The following is a 22,966-nucleotide window of genomic DNA, read 5'->3' as shown; positions in this document are numbered from 1 at the left end:
TTGAGTGTTCTTTAGTTAAATGCAATTTTGTTCATTTAAGGGGCTAGTTGACCTGAATGGCAGTAGAAACTTATCTTCTCATTCACCGTACAGGTCTTGGAGTGGGATTTGCAGAATGGCTTGGGAGTGTAGGACCTTATGCGTTTCCAGTGTTTAGGAAATGGTGAGAGATGGATTATCTTCAACACTTGTAATAGGATATCTGAGTTTTTCAGTCCGTTCCACCTTTTCTATCTTATTTTACCTTAGTCTTGAAACATGATAGAGAGAGAGAGGGATTATGACTATTTCTCAAATTTGTGTAAGACAGAACTGGAGTGGGCAGTGTTAATACAATTCAGAGACGTGAGCAAATTGCTTACTTCCCCTTCAAGATAACACCTTTGAAGGTGCCACCAATTGCGGAAGGAAGCAGTGATTCAAATCAGTTTTACTGGCTCGGTGTATAATACTCACAGCACCAAATAGAATAGATCTGTTTTAGAACTATTAATCTGTAATGGCATTCCTTTTTTTTTTAATTAAAAAATTTTATTTTGGGGGTGCCTGGGTGGCTCAGTTGGGTAAGCGCCCGACTTTGGTTCAGGTCATGATCTTGTGGTTTGTGGGTTGGAGCCCCTTGTTGGGCTCTGTGCTGACAGCTCAGAGCCTGGAGCCTGCTTCAGATTCTGTGTTCAGATTCTCCTTCTCTCTTTACCCCTCCCCTGCTTGCACGCGCGCTCTCTCTCTCTCTCTCTCTCTCAAAAATAAACATTAAAAAATTTAATAAAAAATTCTTTTGAGAGAGAGAGTGTGCAGGGGTGGAGGGACAGGTGCAGAAAGAATGAGAGAGAGACAGAGACAGAGAGAGACAGAGAAACTCAAGCAGGCACCACGCTCAGTGCAGAGCCTGACACGGGGCTCAATGCCATGACCCCAGGATGACCTGAGCCGAAATCAAGAATCGGATGCTCAACCAACTGAGCCGCCCAGGTGCCTCTGTGATAGACATTTGTGTATATTGAAGCTCATCTTGCCATTAGTTTTTGTTTTTTTTTTTTTTTTTAATAAAATAAGGGTAAAAAGTTCAGCCATGGAGGGTTTATAGTAAACCTTTAAAAGTTTTATCTGATCAGACTCTCAGATTGAGGAAAAAACATCCCTGACAAAGCGAGATGAATAAACTTGAACTTTCTGATAATCTTTTCTTTCAAAGTTAATATTTAAGTGCACTTGAATAGACTTGGTTATTACCGGTGGCGACAGGCATCCATTTGGAAGCAGGCTCCTGAGTCACTGTCAGCCTGTCTTACCACTGTAAATGGGGAGAGAGGAGGAAGCTGTTAGTGGAAGGGAGTTGGTTTCATTTGGACATCCTCACATCTATGGTCTTGAAATCCACCCATGGGTTGATTGGGACATAATAAGTAGAAGATGAAGAGATAACCCATTTTGTCAGGCCTTTTGGGACAGTGGACTACCTGGTAGTGAGATGATTGTTTGCACATTTATGTGGAGTGATGGCATACTTTCCTTTTTTTTACCCCGCAGAACAGTGTCCAGAGCCTGGGAAAGGTGGATATCAACGTGTTTCTGTGATGTGGTTATTGGGGTGGGGAAAAGGAGAAAGTGTGAGGAATCTACCAATTTACCATTTATGTCACCCCGTAGGCTCTTTTGGAAACATGCTTTTGAATTTTCACTTCTAGTGACATCATAAGCCCGTGTTCTGCCGTAGCTTCTACCAATCCCAAATGGTGAGTTAGTTATTCCTGAAGGGTTAGGTGTGTCACACTGTATGTAATTGATTTATCTTTTAGACAACTAAAGATGCCAAGTTAGGGGGAAAGCACATAGGAGTTAGGTAAAGAATTTTGCAGAACCCAAGATGATTCTCAGATGGTGATCTCTAAAAAATCACATGATATGAAGCTGCCTATGTGACTGCACATTCAGACTTTGCCATTATTGGCTGTATGTCCTTGAACAAGCCACTTCATCTGTCTCAGACATAAGATTCTTACTTGTAAAATAAACACACGTTTAATATAAATCATCTTCTATCTACTACATGCTATTGTTGTGTGAAACCTTGAGATAAAATGCTATACAAATGCTATATCATTTGGTAACTTTATTGGTTGCTTAGTGGTTTGGATAAAATTTAAATCCTAGTTGAAAAGGGGGAAACATCCAACTATATTGGTTTTTCTGTATAAAAGATAGTTAAAATAGACCATATTTATTGTTGTTCTCCTTGCTTGGGAAAATTGATACATTTTAATTTCGGCCCTTCTCAGTTTTCCTTTTATAACATGTTTGTCATGGAGTAAATTTCTAAAGAAATTTCAGTTCAAGATGCGTGCTGTTGGACCCAAGTTACTGTGAAATCACAGAAACTGACATTGGATGCCAGTTCCTGAAGTCAGGTTAAACCACAATAAACAGTGAACAAAGAATGTCAGAATATTTCAAGAGTACAAAAGAAGGCTAGTGTGGTTGGCTGATCTTTACTGACTCATTTTCTTCAATTATTTTTTTTAATTGGTTTACTCAGATCAGAGGAGTGTGTCTCTTATGTGCCAAATGTTATACTGTGTGTCTTACCTACGTTTATTTTATTTTATTTTATTTTATTTTATTTTATTTTATTTTATTTATTTATTTTTTTTAAGAGAGAGAGGAAGAGCAGGGGAGGGGCAGAGAGAGGAGAGAGAGAGAATCCCAAGCTGGCTCTGCACTCTCAACGCAGAGCCTGACATGGGGTTTAACTCATGAACTGTGAAATCATGACCTGAGCTGAAATCAAGAGTCAGATGCTTAACTGACTGAGCCACCCAGGCACCTGATACCTACATTTCTTACTTAATTTTGAAAATCAGCCTATGAGTCAGGCATTATTAAGCTGTTTTACTACGAGGAAACAGCCCCCAAAGTGATTTGACAGTGATCACATATCTATTAAACTAAAATTTGAACTCAAGATTATTCTGGCTCAAAGGCTGTGCTTTTCACATTATTGATGCTATTAGCTGGAAAGACTAATTTTTAAAACAAATCAAGTTTATTGAATTACTATTTGTATGATAAAATGTACCCATTTTAAGTTTATAGAGTTTGATGAGTTTTGTCAAATGTATCCATACAGATAACAATTCAATCAAAATATGGAGCATTTCCATCATTCCAGAAAGTTCCCTCATGCCGGTCTCTGGCCACTTCTTCCCCTCAACCCTTACCCATTGCCTACCTCACCACAGGCAACCGCTACTCTGCTTTACGTCATTGTAGTTTTGTCTGTATTAGGAGTTCTCCAACTGTAGCCCTCAGGCCAAATCTGGCCTACTGCCTGTTTTTTAAATAAAGTTTTATTGGGACATGACAGTACTCATTTGCTTGTGGCTAATCTGGTGCTGCCGTGACAGAATAGTTACTAGAGACCATGAGGCCCACAAAGCCACACATTCACTATCTGGCCTCTTATAGAAAATGTTTGTGGATCTGGATCTTTGTGCTCAGCATAACCAAATGCAATGGTCACATATAAAAAAATTAACAAGTCTAGTAATATTATTCAGTGCATCTTCAACTTTTCCTGTTTGTCCTGCAAATATCTTTTTACAGTTGGTTTAAAATTTTTTTAACCAGGGTAAAATCAAGGTTTACTCAGTACATTGTTATCTCTTTAGTCTCTATTTTCTCATTCTTTATTTGATGTATAATTTACATTCAGTAAAATTCAGTAGCATTCTGGGAGTTTTGACAGATGTATACATTTGCATAACCACTATTTCGGTCAAGATATGTATGGAATGGTTTCTTTATCCCCCAAATTCTTCTGAGCCCTTTTGTAGTCAACCCATTTTCCACTCCCAGACCCTGGACACTATTGATCTGTTTTCTGTCTCCATGGTTTTTTGCCTTTTTAAGAATGTCATGCAAATGGAAACATACAGAATGTAGCCTTTTTTTTTTTTTTTTTCCCATTTGCCTAGTGACTAATGATGTTAAGCATCCTTTCATGTGATTATTTGCCATTCTTTGGTAATGTATTCAGTTATTTTGCCGATTAAAAACATTGAATTATTTGCTTTATTATTGGCTTTTGAGAGTTGTATATACATTTTAGAATCAGATACATGATTATGGTTTATAAATACTTTCTTCTTGTCTGTGGCTTTTTGTTTCCTAATAATAATTGTCTTTAGAACAGCAGTTCTTTTGGTAATGTTCCAGTTGTTTTTTCTTTAATGGATTGTGCTTTTGGTGTAGTATCTGAAAAATCTTTGCTTAACCTAAACAAAAAGACTTCCCCTGAATTTTCTCCTATTAGATTTATAGTTTAAAATTTTACATTTAGGTTTATGATTTACTTAGAGTTAATTTTTCTGAATGGTTCAAGGCATGGATTGAGATTTATATTTGTGTTTTTTAAATTTTTTAAAATGTTTATTTATTTTTTAAGACAGAGAGACACAGAGTATGAACGGGGGAGGCACAGAGAAAGAGGAAGACACAGAATCTGAAGCAGGCTCCAGGCTCTGAGCTGTCAGCACAGAGCCTGACGTGGGGCTAGAACCCATGAACTGTGAGCTCATGACCTGAGCCAAAGTCAGACGCTGAACCAACTGAGCCACCCAGACGCCCCTGAGATTTATTTTTTTGTTTTTAGATAAGCAGTAGTTCCAATGTGTTTGTTGTTGTTGTTGTTGTTGTTGTTGTTTGAAAAGACTGTTTTTTCTCCATTGAATTACTTTTGTTGAAAGTCTGTTGATCATATACCTTGGGTCTACTTCTGGATTCTGGATTCTTTTCCATTGATGTGAATCTTCCATTTGTCCTTTACACACTGTTGATTACTGTAGCTTTATAGTAAATCTTGAAATCAGGTAATGTTGCTTCTCTAATTGTGCTATTTTTCAGAAATAGTTGAGTATATATTTGAGTATTCTAGTTGCTTTACCTTTCCAGGTACATTTTAGAATCAGCTTGTTGATATCTATAATCCTGGTGGGATTTTTGGTTGGCATTGCATTGAATCTGTAGTTTGGGAAAGAATTGACATATTAATGATATTGAGTCATGAACATGGTATAGTTATTTAGACCTGTTTTTTTGGCACACCTGGGTGGCTCAGTCGGTCAAGCATCCAACTTTGACCCAACTTTGACTCAGTTGACTCATCCAACTTTGTAAGTTTGAGCCCTGCATAAGGCTCTGTACTGACAATGTGGAGCCTGCTTGGGATTCTCTCTCTCCCCCTTTCTCTGCCCCTGTCCTGCTCTCTGTCTCAAAATAAATAAATATACTTAAAAATTTTTTTCTTAAAAATTTTTTTTGATATTTTAATTAGTGTTTTATAATTTTCAGTAATTGCATCTTGCCTGTATTTTGTAAAATACACACACACACACACACACATAGCATGCTTTTTGGTGCTGTTGTAAATGATGCTTCTAAAATTTCAATTTCCAGTTGTTCATTGCTAGTATAAATAGGATTGAATTTTATATGCCAGCCTTGGATCTTAACAGCATTGCTAAACTCAGTTTTAGTTAAAAAAATTTTTTTTAATGTGTATTTATTTTTGAGAGAGAGAGAGAGTGCGCAGGAGAGGGGTAGAGAGAGAGGGAAACACAGAATCCAAAGCAGGCTCCAGGCTCTGAGCTGTCAGCAGTTGGACGCTCAATTGATTGAACCACCCGGGTGCCCCAACTCAGTTTTAGTTTTAGAATCCTTTTTGTAGATCTTTGGGCCCTTTTTTTTTTTTTTTTTTTTTTTTTAAATTTATTTTTGAGAGACGAGTGGGGGAGGGGCAGAGAGAGAGGGAGACACAGAATCCGAAGCAGGCTCCAGGCTCTGAGCTATCAGCACAGAGTCCGACCTGGGGCATGAACCCATGAACTGCGCGATCATGACCCGAGCAGAAGTCGGATGCTTAACGGACTGAGCCACCCAGGTGCCCCTGGACTTTTGTTTACATAGACAATAGTGCCATTGGCAAGTACAGGCAGTCTGATTTCTTCCTTTGCAGTCTGTATGCCTTTTGTTTCTTTTTCTTACTTTACTGAATTGGCTAGGACCCCCAGGATGGTGCTGAATGGGAATTTTGAAAGTGGACATCCTGTCCTCATGTTAAGGGGGGAAAACATTCTGTGTTTCACCATAAATGTGATGTTACAGGCATACTAAGAGATTGTGGGTTTGATTCCAGACCCCTGCAATAATGTGAGTATCACAATAAAGTGAGCCAAATTAATTTTTTGGTTTCCTATTACGTGTAAAAGCTATGTTTATATTGTAGTCTATTAAGTATGCAGAAGCATTCTGTTTTAAAAAAGGCACATACTTTAAAAATACTTGTTTGTAAACGATACATTAACTGTAAAGTGTGATAAAACTGGGCATGCTTGTATTTAGAGTTTGCTTTTGTACATGGCCTTTATCAAGTTGAAGTTTTCCGTTTCTAGTTGGTGGGGAGTTCTTATCATGAAAGCATATTGAATGTTGCCGAGGCTTTTTCTGCATCTTTTGTGACGATCATATATTTTTCTTCTTTACTCTGTTGATGTCTGATTTTGGCACTTTGAACTAGCCTTGCATTCTTGTGATGATCCTGGGTTGGTCATGATTTTTGAGAGACGTAGCTTATGTTTTAGTATCAGACTCTAGGAGGCCTCCCTGTGATGATTTTTGGAGTTTTCAGATTCCTCAGCCTCCCCAAACTCTTAGGTCTTGTCACTTTGACAAGATTGCCACGCTCTGCTCAGGATCCTCCTCATCGCACTCTGCACTCCAGAGTGCCTCCAGGCTGAGAAAGCTGGAGTGGTGGTGGCCCGTCCCTTCTCTTCCCCTCAGTTAGGGATGGCAGTCCCTCGTGCCTGTTGTCCAGTGTCTCAAAGACGTCACCTTACGTATTTTGTCTTTCCCTAGTTGTTGGAGGGGGCGTTGGCAGGATAAGTCTGGATGCAGTTACTCGATCTCTCTTTGAAGAGTATACTTTATTGGTGGTGCTGAAAGTCTTGTTACAGGATTCTTCAAATCTTGGGGTGGGGGGGGCGTATAAATATCAAAGAAACTTTTGTTCGGTGCCTGCCGTCTGTAGCTGAGCCCTTATCCGGTGGGGAATACAGATGAGTAGATCTCTTCCAGGTGAGGAGTACATACATAGCACATACATAGGATAAATCAAAGATGTGAAATGCTCTAGTGATGAACAGACAGAGAAAAACCACTGTGGTCCGATATCTTCGTACAGAAAGGCCTTCTTTTACATTTTTGGTCCCTAGCGTATATGTGTAATTCAGTCTTATGGCACAAGATGTAGTGAGTCAGTGGACGACTACTGGTTCTTTCAGATGCATTTGACAACTTATTTGCTGTGTGGCTTTAGGTAACTCCGTTTTCTCGTTTGTAAAATGGGCACGTGACATTCCTTGTGGCGTTGTTTGCTGATTGAATTCCCTCAGCACGCAAGGGGGCCTTCTGTATTGTCAGGCACTGTTGCAGGTGATGGGGACGCAGTGACAAGTAACAGGTGGTTGCTGCCATCAAGGGGCTGATATTCTAGTGAGGGGAGAAGAAGGTAAACAGGTGAACAGTTTTGGTGATGTCTCGTGGTGATAAGTTTAGGAAGAATATGAAGAGTATTAGCAGAAATTGGGGCGGTCAAACAAGACCTTCCGGAGGCGAGGAGATTGGAGCAGAGACCCGAAGGAAGTGAAGGGAGCAAGCCAGCTGCAGATCCCTGGACGTTCTGGGCAGGAGGGACACGAAAGGCCAAGAGCTTAAGGTGGGAGCATGAACGGGAAGGTTGGTGTGGCCGGGATGGCCGAGGAAGGAGAACTATAGGAGGTCACGCGTAGGGAGGCAGGGGCCAGGTCACATAGGCCTTTTAAGTATGACAGGGAGCCGCCGAAGGGCTGGAGCAAGGAGCCACGAGAGCTGATTTCAGGTTTACGGGATCCCTGGGGAGGTGGCGGGCCGGAGTGCGAACAGGGCGGCCGGGAGTCTGTGGTAGTTGGCTCTGGGGGAGGAGGATGGTAGCTGAGGTCCAGCTCGTAGCAGCGCAGGTGCCGACAGGAGGTCGGAGTCGGTGTGCGTTTGAAGGTAGGACTGATAGGGTTATTTATGGATTGGAAAAAGGCTTTGAAGGGAAGAAAGCAGTCCAGGACGATCGCCGGGTGTTTTCCTTGAACAACCGGGTGAATGGTGGAATGGTTTCCTCAGCGGGGAAGGTGTGCGTGAGTTTATTGGGAGGAAGACGTCGTCGTTTCTCTTTTTGGACATGTTAAGTTTGAGCTCCATGAGATTTTTTGTTTTAATTTTTTAATGTTTATTTATTTTTGAGAGAGAGAGTGTGAGCGGGGGTGGGACAGAGAGAGGGAGACACAGAATCCGCAGCAGGCTCTAGGCTCTGCACGGTCAGCACAGAGCCCGGTGCGGGGCTTGAACCCATGAACTGTGAGATCATGACCCGAGCTGAAGTCGGACGCTTAACCCACTGAAACACCCAGGGGCCCGAGCTCAGTGAGATTTTAAGTGAAGACACCACTAAGTAATTGGCTGTGCAGATCTGTGGTTCGGGAATGAGGTCTGGACTGGGTATAAGATCTAGAGAACTATAGATAAAGAAGAGGGGTTATTGCGAGAATTAGGAATCTCTAGACTCCTGGCACCTGGCAGCTCACCTGGCAGGGTAGCTAGTAATGGTAGTGATCGTGGTAAACAACAACAGCTACTAGTTCTGAGGGGCTGGATGCGCGTGAGGGAGGAAGGTGGTGACCTAAATAACGCCTTGCCTTTTAAATCAGAGTCGGTTAGGACTGTACACGTGCTGAAAGCTGCTCTCCTCTGAGCATGAGAAAACTAGTCGTGAGATCTGTTGTACATTTCCAATCTGTGAGCATATCTATGATTTGTAATGTGATGTGGGGGTGTCATTTGCATGTATTTCACATACACCTAGTACACAGGAGAGTCTGGAAGGAGGCTATCGCAGATTGTTTAGTTGTGTTTGAGGAGTGAGATGGTAGGGTAGTTTTCATCTTCTAAATGTTCTGCGATGTATGTATTTTCGTTAGTCTTATTTATTTTTCTTAAGTAAATACTACTTCCAACATGGGGCCTGAACTCACGATCCTGAGATCAAGAGGCGCATGGTCCAGAAACTTAGCCAGCCAGACACCCCTAGTCTCATTTTTAATAAAGGGAGTTTGTGTTTTTGGAGAGTCCTGCTCAGTTGGTGAGCTTCTGGGCTGAGGAGTTTCATTTGTTTGTGGTTGCTAACACTCCTTCCCATAGCTGGGTCTTTGACTGTGGTCTGCTGTCTTAAAAAGTTGAGCCCTTGATCACAGGGAGGGGCATCACGTAGGAGAGTGGGGGTTTGGGTAGGAGTCCGTAACAGCTTCTGGGAAAATTATTAACACATGTTTGCCCCACCTGGCTAAATGTGGCACCATTTTGTTCAAAGGGGGCATTACTCACCACCTGAAATTTGTTGGACAAATCATTTGAGATGAATTGAACTGAGCATGATACATATTGTTTGAAATCTGAATTATACCATCAGCATTTACTTAGTGTTTTAGAAGTATTCCTTTTCACAGCTGAAGGAGGTAGATATATCAGGGGCTTTTTGCAAATTTGACATTTCCTGTAATTCGTGAATCCCTTCTAAAAATACATAGTATCATTTGAACAGTATCTGTAAATACATCCACCTACCTGGTTTTGCCAGTTGAGTTCTGCCCTGTCTAAAGGAAGTGTGTTTCTGGAGTGGGAGCAGGTAGGTGCATTGTGATGTAACAAATAATTTCTGTTACTTTTTACAAGCTGGAAGAAATTTTTTTTTTTTTTTTTTTTTTTTTTTTTTTGCTTCCTGGGTACACGGTGCACAGCACGTCTGGGCTTCAGAATACAAAGGATGTCTGGATGAGACCTTGCAGTTTGGGAATTATTTAGGGAAAAATGTGGCAACAAGAGTTGAGAAGTAGAGTTCTAATTGTTTATTTGGTCACATGAGGCCTTTGGGGCCTGACTGAGGTGCTTTCTCTGTTTGAGGATTAAGGATATATATGGGTCAGTGGATAGGAATGACCGGCCTTTTTGCCTGGGCTCTCCTGCCAAAATGGTGCTGTACGTATGGTTAGAGCATGATAGTGTTTTCAAAAGACTTTCGCAGTCTAGAACGATTTGTTGACAAAGGGTATTTCCTAAACGGTGTTTTCTAAAAAGTAAAGTCACTAAAAGGAAGAAGAAACTTTTACTAGGTGCCTACGAGTGTTTTGTGTGTTCGTTTACATTCTCTTAATTCCTTACAATAGCCTATAAGATAGGTGTTATCCCCACCCCCACCTTTTTTGATGAGAAAACGGGGGTTCAGAGATTTTACTTTGCCCATTTCAGGTCAATGAACTGTAATTTTCATCCAGGACTTTGTGACTCTAAACATACTCTAGTTTTATTACATATATGCCAGAAGTCACTTTTTTTTTTTTTAAACTCATATAATTATATCCAGAATAGCCAGCTTAAAATTCCAGCTTGTTCATGTTGTAAATAGAAAATCATTGTGGTTTGCCCTTAGAGTTTTCCTAGAATTCTTAAAACATGCTGGGCTTCCATGTTTGTGCCTTGAAAGTAGCAGAAACTTACCAGTACGGTTGTATTTTACTTGACATGCGGGGAGCTTTGTGGATCAACATTAATAATTAACATTTACATACTCTTTCACATCTTCAAAGTGTTTTACAAACAGTTAATTAGTTCATGTTTAACCTATATTGGGAGTTGAAAAACCAGTTTTTTAAGTTCATTTTAGCGGTGCAGAAGTGGTTGGGTGGGTGCTGAGGACAATGCAGGTATGCACCTTGCAGTCTCTGCAGCACCTTTCCTCAATCCCCTCGCTTTGTGCCGGGATCAGCTTGTAGTAAGCGTGTGTTTTGGGTGTACATCTTCTGCTTAACGCAAAGGAATTAGGTGAACTGAAAGAAAGACAGGGTTCAGGATAGTCTGGGAAAGGCCCAGGTGATTCACTGAACTGCGTTGCAAGTTTCCTTTCTGTAGTCCCTTAAATGTGAATTGTCCTTACTTACTTCCTGTGGGGTTTTAGGGGATGGGAAGTGATTGGTGCGGAGACTCCGGCAGATGAACAGAGTCGTTACATGTGCTAATTTCTGGGAAAGGTGTTTTTTGTTTTTTTTTTTTTTTTTCATTCCTGGCTTAGGAGATAATAACCCTGTAACTGAATACTTTGCTGGTTTCCTCACTCCCACTTGTCACCTGATTCCATCTCCTTTCCCCTCTACCCCCAGTAAAACAGTTTTTACTTGGCAAGGTTGTGTAGCGAGCTAGCGAGCGGGGAAGACTTTGGAGGAGACTGGTCCCAGTTCGGCTGCATTTCTGTCACATAACTAGCTGTGCAACCTTGAGCGGGGTACTGTTTTATTCTGCCCCTGAGTTCTTTTGTTCAGTGAAGTCATGTATTGACCTTTCATTGAGTGCTACAAGGGTGGCCGAAGGGGGATATGAAGCTTATGGTCTTGGGCATGAAGAGAGACAGAGGATGTTTTAACATCAGTGAGGATTCTTCAAAGTCATCGTGACTTCTTCCTTCCTACTTTGGTTGGAATGATTAAATTATGTTGTGCTATTGTTGCCTGCCACATTGCTGCACTTTAAATATCTTTCTTTTTCTTCAACGTTTTTTTTTTTTTTTTTTTATTTTTTATTTTTTTTTGGGACAGAGAGAGACAGAGCATGAACGGGGGAGGGGCAGAGAGAGAGGGAGACACAGAATTGGAAACAGGCTCCAGGCTCCGAGCCATCAGCCCAGAGCCTGACGCGGGGCTCGAACTCACGGACCGCGAGATCGTGACCTGGCTGAAGTCGGACGCTTAACCGACTGCGCCACCCAGGCGCCCCTAAATATCTTTCTTTTTCTAATACAGAACAATAAATAGAACTGTTTGATAAATATTGTGTCTGGGTGATTTCCTAGGACAGGACGTGTGAGTTCCTTTTCATCATTGCTGATAGCCCAGTCATTCAGAGGGACCTCCTCATGAATCTTTGTCTAGATGACGATGCCAGAGAAACCTTAGTATGTGGTGGCAGAAAGGAGAAGAATTCTGAGAGCTTGGATGTGTATATGATTAAATCTTTATCACCGGTGGGAATCTGTTCTCTTTATTGTGCCAGATACGAATGGCCCTGAATTTTTCCCTCTGTCAAATAGTATTGTTTTTCAGGTCTTTCTCTTCTTTCCTCTTTCCCTTTTCTTCACTTCTGGAAAATCTGAAAACCTAAAAGTATGATAAATTGGCTTTTGAACCTTTTTGTAATGTTAAATACACCCAGGTTTAAACTTCAACCTTTTCCACCAAGATTTCTGGTAACTTGGAAGGAACGTTGTACAGCTGAACCTTGAACAATGCTATATGTGAATTTTGAATAATTGGGATTGACTTAAATATTTAAAGTCACTTTTATCTTAAAGGATGGCTATAGGTAACATTTTTTTTTTTTTTACCTTTTTGAATGAGACATTTTTTCCCCCCCAGGATAAATTATGTATATAAATTAGAAAAGATGGGAGTTTTCTTTTGGAAACACCTAGTTGGTTAGAACAGTATCGTAAACTGTAGAAATAAGTGTTTTTTCTGAAAAACTGTGCCAGCAACCAGGACGAATGATTGTTTTTCCTGCATACATTAAGTATCTTGGGTTGTACTGTTTTTGGTCACCTCTTTAACTTTTCCATAATGTCTTTGCTCACTGTATCTTTCCTCCTTTCTAGTTAATTCAGTAGGATTCATTTGTCACACTGCTCACTTGACTCGGTGGGATTGAGGTAATCACTTATATCTGTATTTCCTCTGGATTGTAAGCTTCTGGAGGGTAGATTTCATCTGTTTCGTTCATCACTGTATCCCTGGGACCTGGCATCAATCATGGCATATAGATGTTAGTGGCTATGCAGGAAATACTTGGATTGCTGATGGATGGATGAATTTGTGACACAACTATATATACATATTATATTGAACCATTAATAAAATCTACCCCGTTAAGAATAAACAGATTTTAGTTTTCTCCTCCCAGCATCAGTTGTAGTTTGATTCTGGTGAGTTACATCATCCCTTTTGGGGAAGAGAAGCACCATGTTAAATGGAAGATGGCCAGTGTAGACCAAGTCAGGTGGGAAAATCTGTACAACTCTTACCTGGTTTTTGTGCTTGGTCAGGGCAGGTCTCTGTCACTTTACGTTTGAACCTGTTCAGCAGCTTCACACTGACATGTGGGTGACTGATGTGAGACTGTAGGTATGGCTTGTCTACCTAATTCTTTTGTCTGCCTCATTTTTAAGAAATGTCACATAATAATTTTAAAACATACTCAAAAAATACTCAGAACAGTAGCATTGACCCCTGTGTACCCATTATGCCAGATTCTAGAAAATTAGCAAGATCTTGCCTTTTTTTCATACATTGTTTTTTAAATCGAAGCGTCACTGAGACATTTCATATAAAATTTACCCCTTGAATATATTTATTCTAGTTGTCTTGAAAGTCACTACAAAACTATCATTTTCCTAATAAGGATTCTTAAATGGTATTTTTAGTCCAGTGTATAATACTATAAACCATAAGCCGTCTCTGAATCACGGCATGCTGTGTTTCAGGGATATGGAACCAAAAACTTCAACTCAAAGCGAAAGAATTGCTGAGTAGTCTTTTTGTCTTTTGACAGAATCGCTGCAGGACTAGGACCATAAACCTTCCATTAAGCACTTCTGTATGAAATCTGAGGTTTCTGTCAAATTAGATATGGGAAATTAAGCAGAGCTACACAAATGACTGATCTGGGCAGTTTTTGAGTTCTTCTCCTTTATGGTAGGCTTTTTTTGTTTTTTGTTTTTTTTTCTTTCTCCTCAGATGACTGTTTCTCTCTTAATACCAGTATAGGAATGTTATGATTTATACAAAATGAATTTTGGTTTCACGTCTGTAGTTTTTTCACCTCCCTGTGTAGAATTTAGTGACTTTCTTTTCCCTTGATCTGCTTTTCTTCTCAAAATGCATTCCCATTTATTTTGATTTTTGTGAAGAAAATGCTTGTCAGGGAATTGGTTTCATAAATCTCGTATTTCCTTAATTATTTGGTAATGTATATAAAAATTGTGTTGATTTTTCTTGTGCTTTCTTAATCCAGATCATGTTAAAAGTTTTAATTTGGGGGAAAAAAAAGTTTTAATTTGAATCCCCTGGAAATACTGATCTCCTGATTTTCATGGTCCCTTTTTGTTTATATTATATCCTAAGCTCACAGATTCTAAGGTACTATTTTGGCTGCTTGGCCAAAAGTGCTTGTGGCCGTCTGAAGATTATCACTTTAATAGCCTACTAGGATGTGTGCCTGGAAGGAGAGAATTTTCCTTCCTGAGTCCGAATAAAAGTAATAGACCCAAATAAGAAGGGAAATTCAGAGAAAAAATTGTTATCTGTTTTCTCCCTTCAGCTTTGGTGCCTTTTGAAACCTACAGGGACAAGTTCACGGGTATGATAGCTGTCGTTTATTGGGAGCCTCTTCCTGAACTAGGTGTCTCATGTTTACCAGTTCTCCCCTCTGCAGGGTGTTTGATGATTTTGCTGGGAAAGTAAATTGATGTTCAGGGAGGTTAATTAGTTAATTTCAGGTATACTTCATTCAGTAAGCATTTAATGAAGGCCTGCTGTACGTCAGGTACAGTATTAGGTGCCAGGGATCCAGGGAGGAACACAAATAAGACACGGTTGCTGCCCTTAAAGCATTCATGATTAAAAAAATTTTTTTTTAAATGTTTATTTATTTTGACCTAGAGCGAGCAGGGGAGGGACAGAGAGAGAGGGAGACACAGAATCCGAAGCAGGCTCCAGGCTCTGAGCTGTCAGCACAGAGCCTGGCGCGGGGCTTGAACTCACGAACTGTGAGATCATGCATGACCTGAGCTGCAGTCGAACGCTCAACTGACTGAGTCACCCAGGCGCCCCAGTGTTTCTTGATTAATATGTGAGAGCAGGAATAGTAACGATAATAATTGCCATCATTTTATTACTTCTTTCCATGTGCTGGGCTTAGAACTAGGTGCTCTATATAGCCTTCTTTCTTTTTAATCCCTACAGCTCTCAGAGGTGGGGTCTGTTACTTTTGGGTTTCATGGAGACTGAGGCTAAGCAACTTCCTTGCGGTCACACAGTTGGTATGTGGCAGAGCTGGGCCTTGAACATGGGTCTCTGACTCTAGGGCACAAGCCCTTTTCTGCGTGCGTCAAGAACATTTCTAGCAAGACTTGAAATAAGTAATCATGTGAAAGGGACATCCGTTGTGAGCTGTGATTTTGGCAGAACTTTATGTAACTTTTACTTGGCTGGTAGATTTATTTTCATGGTTAACTTTCTGCTCTGTTACCTCTTGCTGAAGAAGTCCTCAGTTTTCATGATTCATGAAAGGCATTTTTTATTATAGTTTTATTAAGAATGGTAGATGTACCTCTAGAAATTCAGGAATTACACATAAAAAGAACAAAGTACACCTGTGAATAAATGGGTACTACCTAGAAAAATTTTTTTTTGGTACAATCTGGTGTTTTTTCTTTCTGGACTTGAAAATTTGTAGAGGTGGTGTGTGTGTGTGTGTGTGTGTGTGTGTGTGTACGTATACATTATACACACCATGTGTGATCATATTCTGTGTGCTCCTGAGTACAAGCAGATTATAAAACATTTCTTGACTCTACCTTTACATGTGTCAAGTAACTTACATAGTTATTTTAGTGGCTATATATAGTATTTCATTGTGTGGATTTAGATTTATCCTCAGTTTACAAATTACCCTCAGTTGAATAGTTGTCTTTTCTTTCCTCCCTTTCACTTCCTCTTTCCCTATTCCCTCCTTCCCTTCCTCCTTCGTACTGTTGTAAACTTTGCTGTGATGAACAACCATGTATGTACATCTTTATATCCTTTATCTCTTTCTTGCAGAAATGAAGTTGCTAGGGCAAAGCCTGTACATTTCAACAGCTTTTAATAGATATCGTCAAGTTTATCTTCAGAAAGCTTAGATCATTGGTCCGGTATGAGTATCTGTGTACCATTTCTCCCTAACCTTTAGAAAGAAAGTTTAAAAAAATCCAGCATTTAAAAGGAAGTTCTAAATGCCATAATAGAATTACTCATAGAATTACTGGATTACTGGCAACCAGTTATAAATAAAAGAACTCTGTATTTCTAAAAGAAGAGGAAGAAATTTGTGAAGTATGGTCATCACTCCTAAGCACTGAGAAGTCATCTAAGATCAGTTCTCAATATTTAAAGGCACATAAAGGAAACTTTCCAATAAAGAGAGTCACTGATTTCAAATTCTTTTGGCTACTCTTTTCAGTCCAAATTAACTCCAACAAGGAGACAAGGAAGAGTTTCAGATAAGAAGTTTATAGAGATGATAGGTCCCCTCTACACAGAGTGCTCCTGAGAGATTATCTGTATCCATTCTGTTGCATATCCAAATGCAGATTAGAAGCTTTTAAAATTAATGTTACGTGGAGCACCTGGCAGGCTCAGTCAATAGAGTATGTGACTTTTGATCTGGGGGTTGTAAGTTTGAGCCCCACATTGGGTATAGAGGTTAGCTAAAAAAAAAAAATAAGGTACTAAGGGGCACCTGGGTGGCTCGGTCGGTTAAGCTTCTGACTTCATCTCAGGTCACGATCTCATGTTTGTGGGTTTGAGCCCTTCTTTGGGCTCTGTGCTGACAGCTCAGAGCCTGGAGCGTGCTTCAGATTCTGTGTCTCCCTCCCTCCCTCCCTCCCTCCCTCCCTGCCTCCCTCTCTCTCTCTCTCTCTCTCTCTCTGCCCCCTCCCCTGCTGTGCTCTGCCTCTATCTCTCAAAAATAAAGTAAACATTAAAAAAATAAATAAAATAATATTTATATATTTATATATTATATATATATATAATATAAAATAAAATAAAAAAAATAAAATAAATAAAATAATAAAAAAAAATAAAATAAAATAACATCAAAAAAATAAATAAAAGTAATGTTCTATCTCATTTAGTTAGGAAGATGCATAATCCGTGTATGTTCCCCAAATCACAGTCAAGTGTTGACATTCTGGTTTAAATAAGCAAGAAAATAAGCAAATTAAATATTGCACTGTGCTCTTGACTTATTTATATAATATAGCCCAACATTTTTCTTTGAGACAAAGATGAGTTAATTGGTCCCCGTTATGATAGCAGTGATTTTCAATCAGATAACGCTTGTCAGGATTTTCTGTGCAATGGGTAGGAAGAGTTTGTTGCCTTCAAGTCATAAGTCAAGTGCATAAGCTGATCTTGCGGCACTGTTCATGCTTCTGTTGGGCATTCTCAGGAGTCTTATTTCACTCATCTTTAGCCTGTTCCTGGTTACAAAGAAAGAGCTGGTTAATTTAGTAGATAAATCATACCACTAGAAGTAAAAGAGGCCTTCATTATAATGTTGTCCTGGAACACACAGGTGGCTATTTTGTTATGGGAGGGTTTCTGTGGTCATCTTGGAATGGCCCAGGTTTGATGTAGCGTACCCTGTTCTTGAACTGTTCAGATTTTGTTTATCTGTCTGGGTGTTGTTTTGGCTTAGAAGGACCCTTTTCTGTGGGATTTTGAGGACATCTCTCTGCCAACCTGAATTCCCAAAGGGTCTCTGTTTTTCCCTGTTACATCCACATTATTAAAAATTTTTTTCTAATGTTTATTTTTGAGAGAGAGAAACAGAGTGTGAGCAGGGGAGGGGAGAGAGAGAGGGGGACACAGAAACCGACGCAGGTTCCAGGCTCCAAGCTGTCAGCACCAAACCCGACGTGGGGCTCGAACCCACGAACTGTGAAATCATGACCTGAGCCAAAGTCAGATGCTTAACCGACTGAGCCACCCAGGCGCCCCCACATCCACATCATTTAGACTTGACTCTCACAAGTGTGTCATCCTTCTTCCTCACTAGTCATGTTTATCCCAGCCTTCATTGGTAAACTGCCTTTTTGGAGATACAGGACAGGGAGTGATAACACTGAGTAGGTCAGGCAAGGAATAGGATCTTGGCATCTGACATTTCAGAGGATACTCCCTTTGCGTCTCATTATTTTCTCTTTGCTGTCTTATGGATCTGCTGGGCACAAATATGATAGGTTTGGTAAATCAGTGTTGGGAGTGAAATGTTTCACTGCAGTTGTTCTGGATACATGACAAGACTAACAGAGAAGGCACTAATAAGAGAATGAGTAACATGAGGGTAAGAGTACTAAGCAAGTAAGAATGCCCGATTAAAGCTGGGAGATTGAAATGCACAGACCATGATAAAAATGAGGGCAAATTCTGATGCAAAGCATTCAGGAGCAAGAAAAACTTGATTATTAGTAGACAATAGCGGACAAACTCAGCTCTAGCATTTGGTAGTTTGGGTTCTAGACTTAGTTTGCTGCTGACAACCTTGGGCAAGTCACTTAGACTCCCCTACCTCTAGTTTCTGCCATAAAAAGTGGAAGTATCCATTTTTGTTTGTTTGTTTGTTTGTTTGTTTGTTTCCCTAAAGGTGATTTCAAGCCCCGGGGTTCCTTAGAATTACAGCAGAGAGCCAAATGGACTTGGAGAGAGCATGGGGAGGGGACCACACCTGTCCTCCATAGCATCTCTACCCTCTTCTGTTACTTTTTTTTTTTTTTTTTTTTACATTTATTTATTTTTGAGAGTCAGAGACAGAGCACAAGCAGGGGAGGGGCAAAGAGAGGAGACACAGAATCTGAAGCAGGTTCCAAGCTCTGAGCTGTCAGCACAGAGCCCGACGTGGGGCTCGATCTGACAAGCCGTGAGATCATGACCCGAGCTGAAGTCGGACGCGTAACCGACTGAGCCACCCGGGTGCCCCATCTCTTCTGTTACTTTTGTGGGTTTCCTATAATGTTTGCTGAAAGTCCCATGGTCAAAAATCAGTTTGGAGACATCTAACCGAAAACATCTTAAAAATGGCTTTTGATGCTAAGATTTGGTGTCTGTGAATACCCACCCATTGTCTTTGTTCTTGGTGTAATTCTCTCAAAGTTAGGGAAATATTGGCTCAATCGCCGAGTAAGCGTGTAGTACGATGGATAATTGTGGTGTCTGCTTGGCTATGCTCTGATGTCAACTGCTCATGAGATATTCTCAACTAAGCGGTAATTAAAGCCCTTTTTCCTGCTCCTAACTTGGGGAATCCTGATAAAAAGGTAAAAAAAGCCATCATATTCCTTGCTTATCAAACGTATACTATCTGCCACTTTAAAAAATATCTACCCTGTAGCCTTTTATGTAAGATGTCTTGTTTCATCTGGGGCTGGTTTTGTGAAGTAGCTGAATTAACTGTACTGTAGATGAGGAAATGGAGGTTCACAGAGATTCTGTAGCTTGGTTGACGGCCCACATGTAGGGAGAGCTGGGGTTTGCAAGTAGGATTGTGTTTCTAAAATGTGTGCATTCTTTATTCTGTTTGCTTGTCTCTTAAATGTATAGGAGATTTTTAGCTTGAAGAAATCATTAATAGCACCATTGCTACTCATGTTTCTCATTAATTAAATCTGGTCATCAAGTAATGGGCAACTTTTATTGTTCTTAATTGCTTGGATTATGCCAAGGAGGTTTTTTTTTTTTTTTTTAAGTTTATTTATTTATTTTGAGATGGGGGGAGGGGCAGAGAGCCAGAGGGAGAGAGAGAATCCCAAGCAGGCTCTGTGCCATCAGCACAGAGCTAGATGTGGGACATGAACTAATGAACTGTGAGATCACGACCTCAGCCAAAACTAAGAGTTGGCCGCCTAAGTGACTGAGCCACCCAGGAGCTCCTATGCCAAAGGATCCTAATAAGATAGAAATGATTTGATCAGGCTGCATATATCTTCCTTATCTCTTATGCCTTTATAAATATGGATTAAATGAGAAATTTCTCAGATTAGAGCAAGACGAATAGTCTGTATGGTTTTTCAGTAGCTTAGAAACTGTTTCTAAAAGAATAGTAGGTATAAAAACTAAAAAAACAACAAAACAAAAAAACAGAACAACCTACCACAGATGATGCTACATTCTTTAGAGTTAGTGAATATACACAGATTAGGTTGTTTCATAGTCCTCATGAGATTCATGACACTTGTAAGGCTGCATGGGAATGTAATGCCTCAAGAACAGGTTACCTAATTGCAAAGAAACTGGGCATGTGTTTTCTTCAAAACGTAATAGTTGATTACTGGGTGTTGTGAAAGACGTCACATTTTGATGGGCTTTGGCGCCACTCATCAGGTTTCTAGTTGTCTTTTCTTACATGTGTGGAGGATCCATTTCCTTTTCAAGGCATGTGGTCCTGTGACTTCCTCTGTCCAATGAAATGTGAGCAGAAATGAGGTGTTCCTTTTGGAAAGAAGCATTTAAAAGTCAATGGGAAGTCCTCCCGTGCTCCCCACTGTTGGAATCGTACCATATGATTAAAGCAGGTTGAATCCTGAGTGAGGGCTTGTAGGACAGCTGCCCTGGAGAGTAGCCTGGAGACATGGTGATCTTGGAGTGAGTGAGAAGTAAACTTTACTGTGATCTGCCTCTTACAACTACTAGTCCTTTGTTTTCATGGTGTAACCTAGCCTGTCCTGATGTTACTTCATGCATCATCAGTAATCATTAGTGTAATAAACTGCTGAGGAGAGGGACTGACCAAGAACAGAGCAAAATTACTTTGGATGCAGATAAGCTCAGTGATATTACAAATACAGTTGACCCTTGAACGACAGGGGTTTGAACTTGTGTGTGTCCACTTCTAATGTGGATTTTCTTTGATAAATACAATACAGTGCTGTAAATGTGTTTTCTATTCCTTATGACTTTCTTAATATGTTCTTTTCTCTAGCTTTATTGTAAGAATATAGAATGTAGTATGTATGATATATAAATTATGCGTTCATTGACTGCTATTGGTAGGGCTTCTGGTCAACTGTTAGTAGTTAAGTCTTTGGGGAGTCAAAAGTTACAGTGGATTTTTGACTGCACTGGAGGTTGGCACCCTTAACCCCCACTTTGTTCAAGAGTCAACTGTATATATTGAATGGCAGAGTTTCTCTTTAGCTGTTACCCATTATGTTCTGTCAGTTTATTCTTCCAGAAGCACAGCTTTGGTTGTATCACTGACCACAGTGTCCACAGAGTAAAATCTGAGTGAGGCTTGCCACAGTTTCATCCTGACATGCCTTAAAAGCTGTTCTCTGGCCACGTTCAACTGTACATCTAGCATGTGCCCTGGCCCATTCATGCATTTGAGAAACACATATCCATCGCTTTGTATACGAATGCTGATATTGGGCTCTGGGACACACAGAATATTGCTTCTCATCTCTGCATGTCCAAATTCGATGTAGTTTTTGATAGGAGCCTTGAAAGATATTTCTTTTTTTTTTTTTTAAAGCTTATTTATTTTGAGAGAGAGAGAGAGAGAGACAGCGAGCTTGATCAAGGGAGGGGCAGAGAGAGAGGAAGGGAGAGAGAATCCCAAGCAGGCTCTGCAGTGTAAGAGCAGAGCCCGACGTGGGGCTCAAAGCCACAAACCGCAAGATCATGACCTGAAGTCGAGATATCTACCTACCTATCTATCTATCTATCTATCTATCTATCTATCTATCTATCTATTTATTTAATGTTTATTTTTGAGAGAGGGAAAGATGGAGCATGAGTGGGAGAGGGGCAGGGAGAGAGGGAGACACAGAATCTGAAACAGGCTCCAGGCTCTAGGCTCTAGGCTCTGAGCTGTCAGCACGGAGCCTGATGTGGGGTTTGAACTCATGAACCATGAGATCATGAACTGAGCTGAAGTTGGACGCTTAACCGACTGAGCCACCCAGGTGCCCCTGAAGTTGAGATATTTCTTATGTTAATTCTGCTTCATTCTTACAGTTGGATATAATCTCTCTGACCTCTCAAGCCTTTTGGCATACTGCTTTCTATCCTGTATTATAAACTTCTATGTTAATGTCTTACTCCCTGCACTGGGCTGGTGTTCCACCTTTCACTAGCACTTAGCTCCCAAGTATATGTTAGTGACTCATAGTATTTACTGAATAAGTGGTTGTTAGATTGTGGCTGTGGTGAAAAGCTAGTTGGTGATTAATTTGCCTTTTTTTTTTTTTTTAATGTTTATTTTTGAGAGAGAGTGCACATGCATGAGCAGGGAAGGGTCAGAGAGAGAGAGAGATCGAATCAGAAGCAGGCTCCAGGCTTTGAGTTGTCAACACAGAGCCCAACACGGGGCTCGAACTCATGAGCTGTGAGATCATGACCTGACCTGAAGTTGGATGCTTCACCGACTGAGCCACCTAGGCGGCCCTTAATTGGCTTTTCTGTTTAAACAAATTTTTAGTTATCTTTAAAGTTCTTCTGCTTTCCCTGCCTGCACTCGCCTCTTTCAGGCTGTTATCACTGTATGTGTATATTCTCAGCCATCTAAGGCCGAGTGATGTAGTAGGGCCTTATGTGACAATGACTTTTTTTTTTTTAATCCCATGGACTGTATCTAGATTGCTGTATCCTAGGAAAGTGACACACCGATGGGTCTTCTCTACCCCCGTGCAAAGTCTGTTTTGTGTTTCCTTAAAGAGTTACCGTAAGATTGCTTAATGGAAGGTATGAGATAGGGTTAGGGCTTCTGAATGTATGGGTCAGATGTACAGTTCACACTTTGTCTTGGTGTTTTGTTTTCCCTACTGATAGTCTTTGTGCCCTTGATTTAGAGTTTTGAATCGGGTAGTTAACATTCAGATTCTAGTCTGGTTTGGCTAGTACCAGCTAACTTTAACTTTGGTTGTGAACTTTGTATCCACAGAACAAGTGGGTTTGACAAGAATTCTAAGATTCTCATCCTGATTTTACAGAGGACCAGGTAAGTTACTGGAATTCTAATGTAG

The 22,966-nt window shown here is 40.4% G+C and overlaps 1 protein-coding gene across 7 annotated transcripts in view; it reads left to right on the top strand.

The window, feature by feature from the left end:
* AKAP13 (A-kinase anchoring protein 13) overlaps window positions 1–22,966 on the top strand; it is a 335,984-nt gene that overhangs the window by 2,850 nt on the left and 310,168 nt on the right. The window lies entirely within an intron of this gene.

This window comes from Panthera tigris, chromosome B3 (genome assembly GCF_018350195.1).
Source record: "Panthera tigris isolate Pti1 chromosome B3, P.tigris_Pti1_mat1.1, whole genome shotgun sequence".
Lineage (NCBI taxonomy): Eukaryota > Metazoa > Chordata > Mammalia > Carnivora > Felidae > Panthera > Panthera tigris.
The sequence above is the reverse complement of the archived record's forward strand: the minus strand, read 5'-3'. Positions and strand labels throughout refer to the sequence as shown.